We start from the raw sequence: 19,070 nt of genomic DNA, 5'->3' as shown, positions 1-19,070 counted from the left end.
CTTTTTACAAAGATCAACAACACAGGTATAATGCCAGATGGATGGAAACAGAGCATAGTTATACCTATTCACAAAAAGGGTAAGAAAGAGGATCCGAACAACTTTTGTCCTATTAGTTTACTAGATATAGGGGCAAAGTTATATAGTAAGTTCCTCCTACAAAAATTGGAAGAATGGGAAGTGGAAAACCAGATTATTGCTCCGGAACAGGTGGGGTTCCGCAAAGGACAGAGCACATTAGATCATTGTGCCACTCTTTATTTCCTTGCAAGACAATCGGTGGCTGGCCCTACAAAACACCTATACGCCGCTTTTGTTGATCTTGCGGCGGCGTTTGACTCTCTTGATAGAGATTGTTTATGGGCCAAGCTGTTGGGTACTAATATCAACAAACGTCTACTATACCTAATTAAAGAATTATATTCTAATAACACCCTTAAAATTAGAGTGGGTAACAACCTGACTGACCCAATAGCAGTGGGGAAAGGTGTTAGACAAGGCTGCCTGCTGGCGCCTACTCTATTTAATCTATATCTGAATGATATAGTACATGAAATGGAGGGTTTAAAATTTTTTCCACCCTCTGCAGGTAATAGAAAGACCACCACTCTTTTATATGCAGATGATATGATCCTCCTTTCTCTTACTCCTATAGGTTTGAGAAGGCTATTGTCAAAGTTAGACTGCTATTGTAACAACGAAGGCCTGCAAATCAATTATAGGAAAACAAAAATAATGGTTTTCGGCAAGAGATATCAAAAGCATAAATGGTCTATTGGGAACCATCCAATAGACCAATGCAGATCATTTAAGTATCTTGGAATTAACTTTCAAGACACCTTAGCTTGGAAAACTCATTTGTCGGCCATTAAATTGTCGGCCGCTAAAGTGATAGGTTCCTTACTAAAATTTTATAGGACGGAAGGGGGGCATATGGTGGCCCCAGCTCTAAAAAATTTTCAAAATAAGATTTTGCCCCAGATTACATATGGGGCGCCAATTTGGGGTTGGTCAGTACCTTCCTTTTCTGTGTTAGATGCTATCCAAAATAATTTCATTAGACGTCTTTTAAATCTTCCGCCGGGTACCCCATCTGCGTTTTTGAGAGCCGAAACTAATTTACTCCCAGTTAGCGCTTATATACATAAATCTTTATTACGCTACTGGGCTATCTTAGCAAACTCGTCTTTAAGGATATTGGTGAGATCTTGTTTTGATGTGGCAGTAGTAAGTAACTACTGGTCCTCCAAATTTCGGTTGATCCTTTCACAATATCATATTCCCATACATACAGTTTCTGAGCTTTATAGGTATAATATATATGACCATATAGTGAATCATTGCGTGTGGCTGGATGGCTTGTCAATTTTAAACTCGAAGTTTTCTAGATGGTACATTTCATTTAAATTTGATCATAAATTGGCAAATTATTTAACATATCAATTCCCGGTAAAATTAAGATATTCATTTACTGCGTTGAGATTTCAAACTATGACAACTGCATGGTTAGCAGGGCGTTATCAACATACCTCATATGAACAATGCCTATGTATATGTCAAACTGGGAATGTGGAAGATCTATCTCATTATTTATTTGATTGCCCGATCTACTCCCATCCTAGGGCTGTGTTCCTTAATATCTTAATAAATCGTCAAGGGCCTGGCTTGGATGATCATTTTATTCCATTTCTTTTAGGAGATAATGATTATAGGATTTCTTATTATGTGGCTAGATTTGCCTTCGCTGCTCAAAACCTGAGGGCTAAATACTTAACTACAATGGATTTACAGGCTGCTTAAGGCTTATTGGTTTTAGTGTCCTATTTGAGTTTTATTTTCCATTGCAAATTTTAATTGTGTTGTTATCGCTCCGTTGATGTTTTAACTTTGTATGCATGTTGCGATGGCCTAAGGCCTGCAATAAAGTGATGATGATGATGAAAATAAAGTATTGTATTAGGGAAGCTGCTTTGCAAAAAATGTGTGTATTAGGCAAAAATGTGCACTAAAATGCTGATGAATTTTCATGACAATTTGTTTTTTAAAAAATCACAAACTGATATGGAAATATGGAGAACTGAACTTAATACTGGAGAAATGAGAAACTGAGAAAAACCAAAATTGGCAGATTCGCTCTTCCCTAACAACAACTCTGAGAGGAGAGATGAACTATGAAATGGTGATTGGCCCAAGTCATGTGTGATATTTCACAGCCACTTAAGTACTGGAGCCTGGATCTCCCTGGTCATAGCCTGACACTCTTACTGCCACCCCACCCTGGCTCAGTGGACTATCCAGGGGTCAGCTTGTTTGCTAGACATCAGTCTTTTCTTTCCAAACTTTTAAAAATTTATAATGCATTTTTTGCCAAAATTAAGTGATGAGCAAAGCCTTCTATTTGTCTAATTTACAAAGACATTTATACTTGAAAAAGGTAATTGAAAAAACACACTGCGAAGTTTAAAAAAACGATTATAGCACAAGAAATATAAAAAATGAGTATTTGATATAAACACATGAGAGAGAGAAAACATTTCATGCAGAAATATGTGTTAAATTATTGCTATAATAACCTGATACCTTTCCCATGATGTTTCGGCAAAGAATACAAGGCAAATCCCTACCCCACAATGGGCATAGCCAAACTGTATTCAGCCAATAAAATAAGAAACCAGCCACTCTGGATTTAAACACATGAACAGGAAGAATCCTAGTAGGATGATGGAAACTGCCATAGGTCCCAGAAATCCTCTTTACTTAAAATAACAAGCTGTGTAGCATCTGTTGAACCTCAGGTACCACTAAAGGGTGAAATGAATGTGTTGCTCAGCTGTCAGCAGCTGAGAGAAATGGTGGGTTTAAGTGAAGGGTTGATCTGATTTAGTGCCTTCTTTGCAGTGCTTCACTCTAATTGGAACCTATGAAGCAGTACATTAGTAAAAAATAGAGCGAGTCAGTATTAAAAGTGACAAAAGGCCAATGCAGCCTAGTGATAGTTGGGGAAAAATGGGGGTGGGAATCCTGTCTTGAGATACCATGAATCACTACACAAGCAAATAGCAACATGTGTATGGCCCAGTGTAGAAGATACCTTATATGAAGTTTTCCTCCACATGTTCAAAGAATGCACACACAGAGAAGAAACAGAGACCAGCACACCATTTCTATCCCCAGCAGCTTCACTCTTCAGCCCCATCTGCACCTTAACATTAAAGCACTGTTATACCAATTTAAAACAGTCATGTCTATTCCCCCTCAAGCATTCTGGGAACTGTAGTTTGTTAAGGGTGCTGAGAGTTGTTGGGAGATCCCTGTTCCCCTCATAGAGCTATAATTTTCAGCATACCCTGGGAAGAGGAATTGATAGTTAAACCACTCTGAAAATTGTAGCACTGTGAGGTGAATAGGGGGTCTCCCAACAACTCTCAGCACTTTTTACAAACTACAGTTCCCAAGAATCTTTGGGGGAAGCCATGACTGTTTAAAGTGGCATAATAGTGCTTTAAATTTATGGCACAGATAAGGCCACAGATGTTTGTACTTTGGATGGAAGGTGTGAATGGAGCATCTATGTGTGATCGATGAGCCAGCATGTGCAGCCCCCCTCCACATATTTTTGGAACATGTAGAAGGTTACACCTGTATAGGGCTGGCCTCTCATTATCAGGGAATTCTCAGAGCATTTATTTAAACTTCTTACATTGTACAATCCTGCTAAACATGTGTGCCTTTATACTTGCATCCTACTTTTCCTATAGGATAAAGCTTATAGAGGGCTATGAGCCAGTTTCCAAATCATGCACTAACCAGTCCAAATCCTGCTGATTTCAACAAGCTACCACACAAAGGGACGAAAACCCATGTGTCTAATTTTAGTTATAATTCCTCTGCATTATTTCTATTATTATTTATAGTTGTATGTAGTAGCAAGCTTTGAGGGGGTATAGGAGAATTCTTTCTCCATTGGGAACTTTGCTGGGGTCCATGAATAAAAATTGAAGACACATGCTTGAAGCAAAAAGGTAGGCCTTTATTCTTTACAAGCACATGCCAGCACAGGCAGGGTCAGCCTCCAGAAACATCCAGGAGAGACTGCACTGAGACACTGTATGCAAGCTCTTTTATACCTTAATATTACAACATGTGACAGTAATTCACCAATCTTATGAGTCCTTGCCCACCCATCACAGTTCCTCCTCTATACATTCATTCCAAACCAATCAGAAAGCATTAGCTAACTCCCTCGGTGATTCCAAGATTCTGTCCTTATCATAAATGTTACCATTGTCCTACTGTCTCTTCAAGACTAACGAATTTTGGTACTAGTTGGAACAGTTACTTCTGTGAATGTTTTCAAGCCTACCCAGTACATCCATTGTTGCATTGTTTTCAGATGGGTCAGGCTGACTCAGGCACACCTAGAAATATTTTGGACAAGTTCCCCGAGTTAAGTTTGGGAACTTAACTCAGGGTGTTTGTGAATGTATGAGCACCCCCAGTTCTATTCCTTTTCCCATAGGAGTTCTTATGTCCTCATACTTTCTCAGAAATCCCATTCCCTTTCTTATGAAATACATAGCTCATGAAAGAGGATTTTATTTAAAACACTTGAGCTCATCTTGAAGACACACAAACAAAGGAAAGCTGGGTGACTGGCTAACTAATAATTTTTTTAGCCTCTTTAGATATATAGACAGACAAGCAGGTCACCCCAGATGTACCCTTTTCTTTATGGAAAGACACCTGTAACGTTAATACACTGTTATTTAAAATCTAAAATCTATTTCTCTTTATTAAAACATTTGATTACTTATCCCCTAGATGGCATTAAAGAATCAAACATTGGAAATCCCTACTCATTTCATCAATCCCAGCCTCTCTCGGTCCTAACGCTTCTTGATTCCCAAACAATAAAGTCATTAATTTCAGCCTTGTCAAGTACCAGTCGGTTTGCCAAGAAAAACAGGCGGTCAGTATGACCTGTTGCCATCACAACGGATTTTTGCTGTTAGCCTGAATAAAATGCTAAGATTCTGTTTTCTCTATAAGCATGGACTCAAGGCCCCACTAGGCCTGAAGTTCAGTATTTAACTCCTCATGATTATAAAACATATACCCTTTTTTATAGTTATGATCATACATGTATGGATATATAAAATTCCCCATTAGTGGGAGATCAGAGGGCAATATTTTCCATAGGGTCACCTTGCCTTGCAGACAGCCCATCCTCAGTGTTAGAATAAGCAAACTTGCATGATCCCTTCAAGGGATATTTTGGGAAATATCCCACATACCTGTTTACCAGTGATGCAACTTCCTAAAGGGTGGGTTTACCTGGCTTCTCTTCCTCCTCCTTTGTCTGGGATTCTCGCATATTCTCCATTAAGCCTGAGGAGAGTGAAGCATGCACATGCTCCTCTCCAAGATGACCATTACCATGGACTGAGACTTCTACTTTTCTTTCACCTAAGCTACAGCCTACGTTTCCTGAACATATGAAAGGTCGTGAGTAAACATTCTTTATCTTTTACCTAAGAAGATTGTGTCTGTTATTATTTGTGTCTGAGGGAAAGGGTGGACTGGTTGATTCTTATCCCACTGCTTGCATTTATATCTCTGTTAAGAAATAGGACCACTAAACTATTGCTATTTCACACATATTTTTAAAATACCAAACACTCAGCACTGGTTGTAATACTGAGTCCATGATCCTTTAAGGTTCATCAGTCAGTCTCTCTCTCCCCTGGATCCTGGATCCCACAAAAGACCTGGACGCTGGACAGGAACATGTGGCTGTGGTCATCCACAGGGAATTTCCTCTCCTCCTACCTGGCAGGACCTGCTCTGCTCATCGCTCCTTCCCTCCTATGGGTATACTATTTCTCTGAGTATTATAGGGTCCAAGGAAAACTGACACTGCTATTGTGTGCCAGCATAATGTCTTCCTTTCATCTTCCCTCTTGCCCAGTTAAGATACCTTTTGAAGGGCCTGATCAAGCTAGCGATATAGCCATGCCTCACCTTTGGCATCCCCCTGGCATATTTCCTTCCAGGACAGCAGATGGGTGAGGGGCACCATGCAACTCAACGGAAGCTGTCCACATTACAGATAATATCCTAATAAATAAGTGAACTGCAACAAGTACCCTCAGACCATACAAGATTTTCTGGGTCTTCTATATATTCCCAGTTGCTTTTCACTGCCACAGGCAGTCATCATTTCAAGGAACATGACACATGAAGTTGAAGCTATGCAACACATTTTAATATATACATTTCCAATGTATATTTTAACATTTGTGATTTACGCTAGTGATCACACATCCCAGTAAGATCCTTAGCTTTTGCTTTTAAAAAGAAAAAAGAAAATGAAGTATACAGTTAGCATTATCTGAGTTGCACAGGAACTGAAGACTGGAACTGGCCATTACAGTATTGGGGTGTAAAAAAATTATATTTGGAAAAGAAAGTTATATTTTCATTCCTTAATACAGTCACCTTTTGTTTTGCTATTTTACACTCATTTACATCCAAAAAGTAGCATTAATAATTTGTGCTTTGCATGTTTCATCTCTGAGTCTAAAAGTGCCTTATAACGCTGCCAGTTCAAGGAGAGTTGTTGCTGAAAATTAAGAGACAGAAAGACATGGGGAGCAATACATTAAAGGCCAGCTTTCAAAACTGGTGGCTTCTCCGAAACAAAGACAGAAAAACAATCTAAACAGCAGCCGACAAGCACAGAAGGTGAAATTAGACTAACTGATTGCACTTATTAAAACCAGAGCTTTAAACAACTGTTGAGTTAAAGGATATTCATTCTAAGCAAAGCCTTCACGCTATCGTAATACAGCCAGCTTTTAAAAATAAATCAAGTCTTCCTCTCACATCTGAAAATTGCAGTATCTCTGTAACAGTTTAGAGACAGCAAAGCCCATCTTGATGCATGAAAAATTCAGCTTAGATACTAATGGTATTGCAGCATTATTCCGCCTCAACCCTGCAATGGCTCAATAAAGGGTTTAGCCCAACCTTCACTGACACGGTGCCCTCCAGATGTTTTGGACTACAAAATATCTGCTGATGAGAATTGTAGCCCAAAGCATCTGGTGAACACCAAGTTGGCGAAGGTTGGCCTACCCCTTAGGCATGTTGGTTCATGCATAAAATGTACAATTCTCTTTGTGTCCCTTCCAAATTTTTCAAATAGCCACTGAGCAACAGCTTCTACAACTCTGAAACTCATAGGCTTGGTAGTAGCCTCCTCTTACACTTCCACATCCTAGATAGCCATGCATCTTTTTTTGTTTTAACAGTTTCTGACTTTCTGTCAGACCTTCCAAAGAATCATTTGTAACTGCCTGTCCAAGTCTAGCCTATGGAAAAGTTGAGTCATAAGTAAACTTGATTTGGAACTACTCCAAACACTGGTAGGGTAGAAAAAATGGCATGGATCTGTCTACAGTACATACAGCACACCCCTCTTTGTTTTCTGGTTTAAGTCATAGGAAAAAATTGGGCCCTTTTCTTTCAGTGATATTGGTTCACAATCGGCAGATAAAAAAGAGCAAAGATAAAAAGATTCCTAGACAATTATTTTAGAATTACCGAAAGAAGTAACTGTGCAAAACACACATGACAAAATCATGAGGTATGCACTTGTTACTTCAAATGTTTTTCACTTACGATTAAATGTAGCCCACTATTTCTGAAACAGTTTCAATCTATTATATAACAGTTTTAAATTCCTTAATCGATCCTGAACTCTATCCCCATTAACATCATGCCACTTCTGTCCATGGCACTTTACAGAGATCAAGTTTGATAAGACCCTGTCCCAAGGGGCTTACAGCCTAACAACAGACAGAAAGAAATAACAGAGTAAGGGAAAGGAAACTGAGGCAGGGATAAACAAGGGATACCATTACTTCACTTTCATCTATTTGGCTTAGTTAGGGTATTGGGCAAGGGGATTGTTCCAAAAGTGTCCTTTAAGGTAAGTTTTGAGAAGAGATTTGAAGGAAGTAATGGAGGGTTGTGGGAGGCAGTTGAAGGTTTAAGGAGCATCAAGAGGAGAAAGGTGGAGAAATTTCAGGGCATGAAAACTTCAGATAGCTACAGGTAGTAGAGCCAGATGAATGAAGATCACAGGAAGGAAGGTGGATATAAGAGCGGCCAGATAAGGGCACACAGCTGTGGAAGATCTGAACATTTTGCATTGGTGCAAGAGAAAATACATACAAGAATTTAAGATTTATTTATTTTATTCAATTTTTATACCGCCCAAAGCCAGAGGCTCTCTGGGCGGTGCACAACATAGCATAAATACGATACAATAAAAATACATTAAAATGACAATAATAACACTAAGCATATATGTTAAACAATTAACAGCCTGGTCTATGTAACAACAAAAATTTAAAATATTTAAAAAGATGAGTGAAAAACCATATGCTCTCCCTTGGGATGGATGAATCTGTCGTTTCCCTCCATTTCTCATCTTTCCAACCTTCAATTCAGTTCATTTCATTTCTGCATCAATCTGCAAATTTTTCTTGTAAAATGTCTGCACAAAAAATGATGTTCATGCAGATTTTTCCCTACTGTATGCCTTTTGCATATGCAATTTTGCCTAATATATGCATTTTTGCAAGCAATTTAACCAAATATAATGTAGTTTTGTACATTATTTTGACTAACATCTGCATTTTTGTACACACCTTTTGGTAGAAGAATTGGGTCACAACATTCAGAGGAGTGTGAGTATCAAAGGATAGCTGTGGCTTGGTTCGCTCTTTGGTTCGGTAACTGCAAATTAGGTGGTTCTCACGCATTCCCAGGCCTTCCTCCACTCCAGCATTGTGTTAGCATGAACACCATGGAACTCACATTATTCCTTACAGTTCTTTCTAGCCCAGCAAAAGTCATTTTTAATGGTAATGGGATGTCAAAACCGAGACAGCATTGCACTAGAACAAAAAGCAACCTTGTCACTTTTGTGCTGTTAACATTTTCTTTGGGGGGCAATTCTGCTTTCTGTGATATCACTTTAGATAAATCTAATGCTCTACACGCATCCATGGAAAATATGTAGTAGCTAGACTTAACATCAGGATAAAGTAAGAGTGAACATGGCTCATTTATTCCCATAATTAATACATTCTGATATAAAACATTCTGAGTGAACATTATTTTGCAGTTTCTGCATGCTACTTTCTCTAACTAGCACAAAATAGGACAGTCAGCTGTGTACACCAAGGCAGCAAGATTTGGGTTTCTGTGGCTTAGGAAGGAGGAGGTATTCCCTATACCCAAGTCCAAATCTGCAACAGAGGTAGTTACCCTCTTTGCCAAACCCAGCCTCCAAGAGGTCTTCTGTATCTTTAAAAGTTGTGGAGGAGGGAGGGTGGTTTTTCCCATTACAGGGTTCCACGAACACCTGCACTTGGCTGACCTTCTCTTCTCCTAAAGATACAGGATCAGTCTCAGGCCATGGACCTGGGAACCCTACTTCCTGCCCTGTTCTCCATCCCATGCACTCAGTCTGCCTGCCTCTTATTGCTGACCCATAGTTTTTGCATACAGTAGGGCAGATACAGAATTTTAAATAGGCTGCATGGTTGCATGGACCCTCACCTGTTTAGACAGCAATGCATATTACTTCATGTGATAAGCCAGCCCTGCTGCATGTGTGTGTGGGGGGGGGGCCTTCTCATTCTGCTCAGTGAGGTCCTGGACTTCTGCCCCAAAGTCCTTTTAGCAGAGTGAATAGAATAAAGCAGACAGAGTCCAGAGAGAAAAAAAGAAATGGACAATATTTTACTGATTTAAACTGAACAAGAACACAGGGTATATATTAAGAGGAGGAAAAATCAAACAGAGATGTTTGTCTTTCTTAGATTAGGCCTACACAGGGGGAAAACTCCTTCAGGACCACATTTCCTCCTGCCTACAGTCAAAACTCAACTGCCTCCCTCACAGACATCTAACTCCCACCTGTAAGAATCTGCTGTTAGCCAGTTAGTCTGCTGTTGGCAAAACCAATAAGAAAATTAACCCCTTGAATTACTGACTGAATGATCCCTGCTGTTGTACTTGCAACAAATCCTATGTTAACATCCTATCACGTTATGATATACAGACTAAAAACACAGTATTACAATTAAAACATCAAGTACATCAGTAAGAGCTGGTTGGCAAAGAATTTCAGATTTGAAAGACCTGTCTGAATAACAACAGTTTTTAGAAGACATCTATAAGCAAGCAGGGATAACTCCTCCCAAACCTCTATTGGCAAGGAATTCCACTTTCAGAGTCATGGCTTCTCCCCAAGGATCCTGGGAACTTTAGCTTGTTAAGGGTGCTGAGATTTGCTAAGAGACCTCTCACAGAGCTATAATCCCCAGCACTCTTAACAAACTACAGTTCCCAGTATTCTTTTGGGGAAGTTGTGGCCATTAAAGTAGCATAATAGTGCTTTAAACGTATGGTGTGGGAAAGAAAGTCACAGGTTTATCAGCATATGTATGTATGTATGTATGTATGTATGTAAAAAAATCTTTGTCCCAACACTTAAAAGAAATTAATGTTGGTGCTTGGTGAGCTTCTCTTGAGCTTCTCATACTGGGTGCCATGAGAGACAGAACTCTGCAGGTGACTACCTCCCTGACCTCAGATGGAGAATGAATTCAGACTTGGATTTGGGATGATTCATGCAGGAAAATCCTGCTCTTTCAGTAGCCAGGTCTACCTGTTTTAACACCCAAGTATTCTAATAGCCTGCACACATATACACAATGCTGGTACAGAATTGGCAGTTCAAAAACGACACTGACAGCTGCCTATGGATAAGTGAAAAAAGATCAGGAGGCAATGGGAAACAACCAGTATCTGATTTGGGGAGATATAAATTCTTACCTTACTGGGAAGAAACTGAAAACTCAAATTGTTCAAATCCCATTTTATTTCTTGACACATTTTGAAGTTGCATGGAAAGTCCTTCTAGACACTCTTAAGTATGGTTGTCAACCCTTTCTCTGACAGCTCTCCTCTTTAATAACTGTGTGAGAAGCAAAAAATCCAGTGAAAACCGTCACCTTATTGTGCCATGCAGCAGAGGGGAAATGTTGGCAACAATGTCTTCAGTAGCTCTGTGGTATAGTAGTTAGAGCAGCCTTTCCCAACCAGTGTGCCTCCAGATGTTGTTGGACCACAATTCCCATCTTTCCTGGCCATTGGCAATGCTGGCTGAGGCTGATGGGAGTTGTGGTCCAACAACATCTGGAGGCACACTGGTTGGGAAAGGCTGAGTCAGAGGATTGGACCAGAGTTCAAATCCCCACTCAGCCACATAGGTGACCCTGGATCAGTCATCGTCTCTCAGCCTAACCTACCTCACAGGGTTGTTGTGAGGATAAAATGGGGAGGTTCTCAAACACAAAACCCATTGAAAATAATATGAGCCATCAAGAACACAAGTGTGTCACCAGAAGTCATACTTATTTCCCATTCATTTCTATAGAGTTCCCACAGAACAACATCTGCAGTGGTGAGTAGCCTTTGTGGCTGCTCAAGGAAGGGAAGCCTGGCATTTGGCTTTAACGTGCAGATACATTCTGAGTCGTGGGACTGGTGCAAGGCTACTTAAGTCCGCCCCACCTCTCCTTAATCTCTTCATTCACTATAGGCATTGCTACTTGGGCCAAGTAGGAATGTTTTTGCCCATCAGTGGTTTGGCCGTGCTGGCGGTTTTTTTCACCTATGCTGTACTGATTTGGTAGTGGATATAATTAGCAAAGGCAGTCACTAAATTTGCCACACTGACAAGTAGGTACAGGAAGTTATCATGTAGTTAATATCTGGAACCTTTAGGGGTGAAGGATGCAGTTCTGAGACTTGCCTTCATAACTGTTGGGCTCGCCGGCATGGTACTGAGTGTCCTGGCTCCTTCAGCAGATTCAGACTCGGGACTCTCAGACTGATTATTGCCAATGGCTTTAATCCACAGCTTGGAACATAGATCAGGTTACAGATGACACAGCAAGGTACTAGGCATGGCTACGCAAGTGATGACATTGTCACAACACTTGACATGCCCCCTGTATCTCTGTTAAGTAGGATAGGGTGGGCATGACTACTTGTACAGGACTTACCTCCCAGCTCAGGATTGGGCAAGCAAGAAGCAAGAGGACACTCCCATGAGTAGGCTGGTTGTCAAGTTCAGTCTGTTTGCACCTGTTTGCATGATAATGGAGGTGGAGATGACTCAGCCAGGTCCTCCCTTTGCTCCATCTCTGCCATCTCCTTCTGCGCGGAAGGCAATTCAGCAACAGGAGGTGGATTGAGAGGCAGACCCACTGCTGAAGGTGGGGAAGAGGAATGGGCTGCCAACTCAGCCCCCTTGATCATGTTGGGTGGTGCCTCCGGGCCTGAGCAGCCAACATGCAGATCACTTGGCCCCTCCCCATCAACCTCATCCTTAAGTCCCAGATCACAGGCATCATCTCCTGGATCCCAGTCCTCCTCCTCATCAGACCACTTTGGCCATGAATTCTCCCCAAGACTCATGACAGTGAGCACCTTTGGGACCAATCTGTAACACCCATCAGGAGTTGTGGAGGCCTGGGAGGGGTTGAAGCAGGAAGGCCACCCTACTTATCTGAAAGGGTGTGGCTTAAGGGAAGGGGTAGCTGAAATGCTATCCCTCACACTTGGCAAGGCTGGGTCACCCACCATTTATTATGAGCAGTTAGAATCTTACTTCATTGTTCCTTACTGCTTATCTGTTGTTGTTAAATTAATAAATATGGCCCAATTCATCCAGTCTTGTGTCTTTCCGCCTTATTTATTTGTAAACAAATTATTTCTTTGTGTAGTTGCAATCTGTCCTAATTACCCACCTCTACATCCTGTACTTGTGTGTAGGGCACACCAAGGAGCCCTTAAGAGAAGGGCCGACATTTTGGCATTGAGCTAATGAACCATCAAGTGTCTGTAATCAAACTGTGGTCAGGGAGAAGGCAACATATTTATGTATAGCATCCTCCTGGTTAAATACTGTTAGTTTTTAATTTAGCCCACGCTTCAGAATAACTTAACAGGGCAGTCAAAACCTTTGCACTTCTTTTAATCTTCAGATATGAGTATGATGTTTTTAGGTTTACTTGATTGAATCCAAGGAGCTGAGCCATTCAACCATGTATGTTCCTCAGATCTCTTCACTCTGGGGAAAAGCAGCCAGTGAAATTCTTATGGCGGTGATCCAAGCCATGATGAACTGAAGCAATTTCATTTTTGTTGGCCATTGCTCCAGGTCACTGTAATTTAATGAGTAGTAATCCTATTTAAAATATGTTACAGACAGCCAGGTGCCTGCTGGGAGAAAGCTGCTACACATGAACAGATCAATATGCATTGTGTGCATTCAACCATTCAATAATCGATTCACCCTTGTTATGAGAAAATAAATGCTAAAGGTCCTAAAAGTTAATTTCTATAGAAAGCTTTTACAAGGCTATCAAATTATTAAAAGTTTTCATGGCTTCTGCTTTTCTTTTTGAAAATGAGAAGCCTGGGCAACTTCCTCTTATGAAATAGTGTAACTCCTGAAATCTTTTAAAATCAGGTTGTTGTTGGGGATGAATAGGTTAGTCTGTTTTCCATCTGTGTCAGTTTTCCATGTATTGATTCACCATTTTGTACCATTTCTTTATCATTCTATGGCTCTTTAAAAAAAACACAGAGAGACAAATTCACACTTTTGTAACCTAAAATAATGCATGTTATATACATTCTAACCTAAAATACACATTTTATATGCATTTTAGTACAGATTTGAACTGAGAACTGGGCAAGAACTTTGTGGAGTGGAGAAGTGCAAAAACTGAAGCATAACTGTATCCTGACCTGCATATTAGTCCAAGAAGGGCAAATGAGCTTGGTTTGTTTAAAAATGCAGACAGAACAAAATCATCAGTCATCCCTAATTGATATAGAAGTTACTATCTCTTCATGGAGAGCCAAGCTAGAACTTACAGAGCTGGATCTAAACATCCCAGTCTTCTCTCCTTCTGCAAAAAGGGAAGGGATTTTCATCAATTCTCCCTTTCCCCTGCAGACTCCAGTACCACCAGCCACACTGTTCCAGAAGGTCACCCAGAAGGTCAGAAGGTACAAGCCTGGTTCATTCCTCTAGCTGGAGTGTTCCATGCCTGGAGTTTTTCTCATGGATACTCTGCACACACACCATAGAGTGGGCAAACCCGTTGTGTTATAACCCTTCCTAGACCCTGCTGTGAATGCTGAGGACCTAGGAATATCTGCTCAGAAGATCTCAAAATCAAAGAATCCACTAGACTAGGGATGAGCAAATCTGTCCATTTCAGTTTCTCGGCTTCTCATTTTTCAAATCCTAAGTCCAGTTCTTTACATTTCCACACCAGTTTGCAATTTTTTTTAAGTCCTCATGAACATTCATGAACATTCTTGCATTTTAGTGCAAGTTTATCTTAACATACACATTTTTGTGTGCAATTTTGGCTAATATACATATTTTTGCAAAACAGTTTCCCCTAATATAATGCATTTTATCTGCTTTTACTAGTATATGCATTTTACCCTACTTTATCCTAGTATACTCATGTTTGTATGCATTACTTGTCTGAAGAACTGCATTGCAAAATTCGGAGAAGTGCACATTTTGAAGGATGGCTGTGTTTCAGCTGGTGTATTGTTAGAAAGTATGAATTAGGTAGATTTGCCTTGAAATGAATCACATTTCTCCCCAATCCCTGCACTAGATCCAGCATTCAAAGATAAACTCCACAGAGATGTCTCTGAAGAGGAAGAGAATTACCAAACCCCAAACTGGGAGTGGCAGAGTAGCCTTCTCAGTCTGAATTGGTATCTGGGGTTGTAAACTGCTCATGGCAGCTAGTGTCACAAAAATTGCTCAAAAGAAAAACATATTCCTGACCCAGCCATATTCTTGGATTAAGAGGGGAAAAGTCATCTCTTATTTAGTGGCGTATTGCAATTTTGAACCCTATAGCAGAATATGAAAGACATACAATATACCATTTTCAAATAGCTATGTATACATTTGCTGCAGTCACATAAAAGCTATCCATACAACATGAACTCTTTTGTATCAAAATTACAACTATAAACCTGGCATTGCAATGCACTCTTGCCTAGCATCTCCACTGCTGGTGCTAATAGTGTTTTTATTGCTGTATTATAAAGACATATTTCATTTGCTGAGCCATAAACACTACTACAACAGGCTTTCACAAGGGTATCTCATCTGTGCTTCCTGCAATCTGAAAATGAAGCTCTTCCTGTCTCTCACTGCTGGTCAGAGATTTGCTGCTCTCCATTCATCACACGGCAGCAATCTGTTCTGGGAAGCAAAATTAAACCACTGAAGTGCAAGCATCAGAGTGGCTAGTACACAAGAAATATGCCAGTCCTTTGATTTAAATGTTTCACATGGGGATTCTATGCCTCATCTTGGAAACATCAGAGCACCCTCAGGCTGTGTTCAAAAATACCAATACCCTAACTAGCATTCATGTAACTGCACAATAGCAATGAATGCTGATTGCCTCGGCCTAAATGCTCATGAGTGTTGAAACATTTGATGACTAATTGGCTTCTTGATTACTTTTTTAAAGGTGTGTCTTTGCATTGTTTGGATTTGCATTGTTGAACAACACGCTGGGAAAGTGATGTACCTCCCTTGAAGTGCAAGGCACCTTCATTACATACACACACATGTATGTTCTCTCTCACAAACACAGAGCCCTTCCAGACTGTTTCATTTTCCTGGAAAATGAGCCCCCCTTTTTATTTCTGGTATGTATGGAATACTGTCAGTGTCTCCAGGGTCAACTTGCTAAGTTTGAATTGCTTGAGGAGAAACAATCCCCTCAAGGTATAGCAAGATAGGGAATGAGGTCAACAAAGAAGTGGAGTGGAAAGGCTTCAGGAAGGAGAACACAGATGTGGTGATCACAACTCTAACTGCGTCCAGATCAGTTTATTAAGTTCTACAGAAATGAAGCACAATATTGTACAATTTCTCAAGCCAGCTACATGAAACAAAATGGGTTGTACCTTCACACCCTGAGCAGAAGTCTTCATTCACAGAAAGAGAGGTGCATTCATGGAAGGGATCCTTGCATTCATGGAATCATGGTAGCTCCTTCCATTCATGGAGCAGAAAAGGTGGATGCAGCCCAATGGTCATATCCACTTTCATGTTCAAATGTCCTGAGTCCTTGGGGGGGGAGATGAGGGGAAGGTGTTAGCATACAAGTTCAGCTCTGACTGGCTTCTGTAGCTGCACTGATTCTAATTACATCCTCTACTGAATAAAAATGTTTAGGCGACAAAAATGAACAAACCTTTGTGTTGTACCTCACCATCTGAACAAAGGTGACTTCACTAAAGTCTCAAAGAATAACTACATCAAAATTCTAGATCAGTCAGATGATGGCTTTAAAAGAGAGTTAGACAAATTCATGGAGGATAAGGCTATGAGTGTCCACTGGCCATGATGGCAATGTTTTGCCTCCATTGTCAGAGGCAGTATTTCTCTGAATACCAGTTGATAGGATTCACAAGTGGAGAGAATGCTGTAGCAGTCAGGTCCTGCTTGCAGGCTTCCCATAGGCTTCTAGTTGGCCACCTTGAGAACACATGCTAGTCTAAATGGGCCTTTGGTCAGATCAATAAGGGCTCTTATTATACAGCCAAGACAGTGGCTGTATACTATAGCCAGAGTGGATTTTTTGCATTCTGCAATGTTAAATTCTGATGTTTCCCATAAGCTCATTTCAAAACAAAACCTTACAAAACTTATAGTCTTGAACTCAGAAACGCTTGCTTGACAACCCTGTAAATTTCCTTGGTGATACACAAAACAGTCAGAGAGAATTGAGAGTTCAAAGTCTCAAAAGAGAGGGGGAAAACCCAGACCCATTGTGGACTTTTTTCTGTCAGATTTCTCATAATTTGCTGAAATTAATTAAAAATCAGCCATGTTAACTGAGTTTGTGTAATCCTGTTACTGACCTTGCCCCATACTCTGACTTTCATCTTCTGCAGTTTAGAAGTTACAAAATGACTGGCTCATTTTTAATTAATTTAAGAAATTGTACACTGAACTGAATGATAACGTCAGGCATGCTCAGTAAGAACCAACTGTCAGTGTTCTAAAAGCCAGACTCACAGCTGCTTGGCTTGCCTGATCAGGGGGCCACACCCACACCAGACCTTTATTTCACGTGAGATAGTCATGGCTTCCTCCAAAGAATCCTGGGAAGTGTAATTTGTGAAGGGTGCTGAGAGGAGACTCCTATTCCACTGACATAGATCCAGGGGCCAGAGTGGTTTAACAGTCAGGTGCTCTGATTGAAGCTCTGTGAGTGGAACAGGGCATCTCCTAGCAACTCTCAGCACCCTTCACTAACTACCCTTCCCAGGATTCTTCAGGAGAAGTCATGACTATCTAAAGTGAAATAAAGGTCTGGTGTGGATGTGGCCATGGACAGCTTTGGTTTAAATTGGGGTAGGTGGCTACATATCCCTGCTGCAGAATCAAAAGGCGGGGGAAACCCTGAAAAGCAATGATAATGTTCACAATGTTTTCCTTTTGGAAAGGAAAGGGGCTTCCCTCTGCCCAGTGCCCACCCACCCAATTTCCTCCCCTCCCTTCCCCTCCCCCAGGTCAGTTTCACCTATCCTAAATATGATTGCACTAAACTCAAAAAGTATGCAAACAATCAAACCCACCCTCACTTCTCCTCACTTCCATTCCCTCCCTCGTGCCCATTTCCTCCCCTTCCTTTGCCCATCCCTCCCCCTCCCCTTCCTTTCCAATCCCCTCCTTCCCTCCTCCCCTCCCCCTCCCCATGGTCAATTTTACCTATCTTAAGCTTGATTGCATGGTAGTGAATACCATTGAACTCAATAAGCATGCAGATTATCAAACCTGCCCTCCCCCTTCCTTTACCCCTCCCATACAATCATCTCCTTCCCCCTGCCTTCCTTCTACTCCCCCTCCCCTTCCTTTCTCTTTTCTTCTCCTCTCCCCCTCCTCCTCCCCCATGGTTAGTTTTACCTTTCATAAACATGACTGCATAGGAGTAAATCCCATTGAACTCAGTAAGCACGCAAATGATCAAATACTCCTTCCCCTCTCATCTCCTTTCCTCCTCCCTCCCCTCTTCCTTCTTCCTCCTCCCCTGCCCACTCCAGCCCTCCCTGCCTCCCCCTGGTTAGTTTACCTATCCTAAGCATGATTGCACAGGAGTAAATCCCACTGAACTCAATAAACATGCAAATGATCAATCCATTCACAGCAAACTTGCACAGGATCCCATTTCTTACATTTCTTGAATAATGAGGGAAATAAAATTTTCTAGATTTGTTTCTCTGTAGAAACAGTAGTAACACAGGAAAGAAGCAAAGTAAGAAGAACACCAACAAACATACAAAAATGTAATTTTCCATCTTTGGAGATAGCAGGTGTTGCCACCACTCACCATATGCTCAGAGGAACATGTTACCAAATTCTTCCAAGCTACACAGGAAGTGGATTGGACTGTGAAAGACCAACCCAAATTGTGTTTGCATGTTGACAAATTTGTAGGGCAATACAATATCTCAGAGACGAGGTCAGGTCTCCTGCTCCCCTGGTGCATTCACTATAGCTGCCCAATTTCCCTGCTTTTTAAAGTTTGATAGAAATATCTGTGGGCTGAAGGTACATTCTTAAACTGTAAGGGTTTGTGGTTTTTTTGCTTAGTGAATTTCTCTGCTTTTTAATCTGGGAGGTAAGAAATGGGATCCTGTGCAAGTTTGCTAAGAATGGATTGATCATTTGCATGCTTAGGATAGGTGAAACTGACCACAGGGGATGGGGAGGAGGAAGGAGAAGAAGGGCAGAGGCAAGGAGGGGGATGGGAGCAGGCAGGAGGGGGAGGAGGGGGAGAAGGACAGGTTTGATCATTTGCATGTTTATTGAGTTCAGTGGGATTTACTCCCATGCAATCATGCTTAGGATAGGC

The sequence above is a fragment of the Rhineura floridana genome, chromosome 1 (assembly GCF_030035675.1).
Source record: "Rhineura floridana isolate rRhiFlo1 chromosome 1, rRhiFlo1.hap2, whole genome shotgun sequence".
In the NCBI taxonomy this organism is placed as follows: domain Eukaryota; kingdom Metazoa; phylum Chordata; class Lepidosauria; order Squamata; family Rhineuridae; genus Rhineura; species Rhineura floridana.
The sequence above is the reverse complement of the archived record's forward strand: the minus strand, read 5'-3'. Positions refer to the sequence as shown.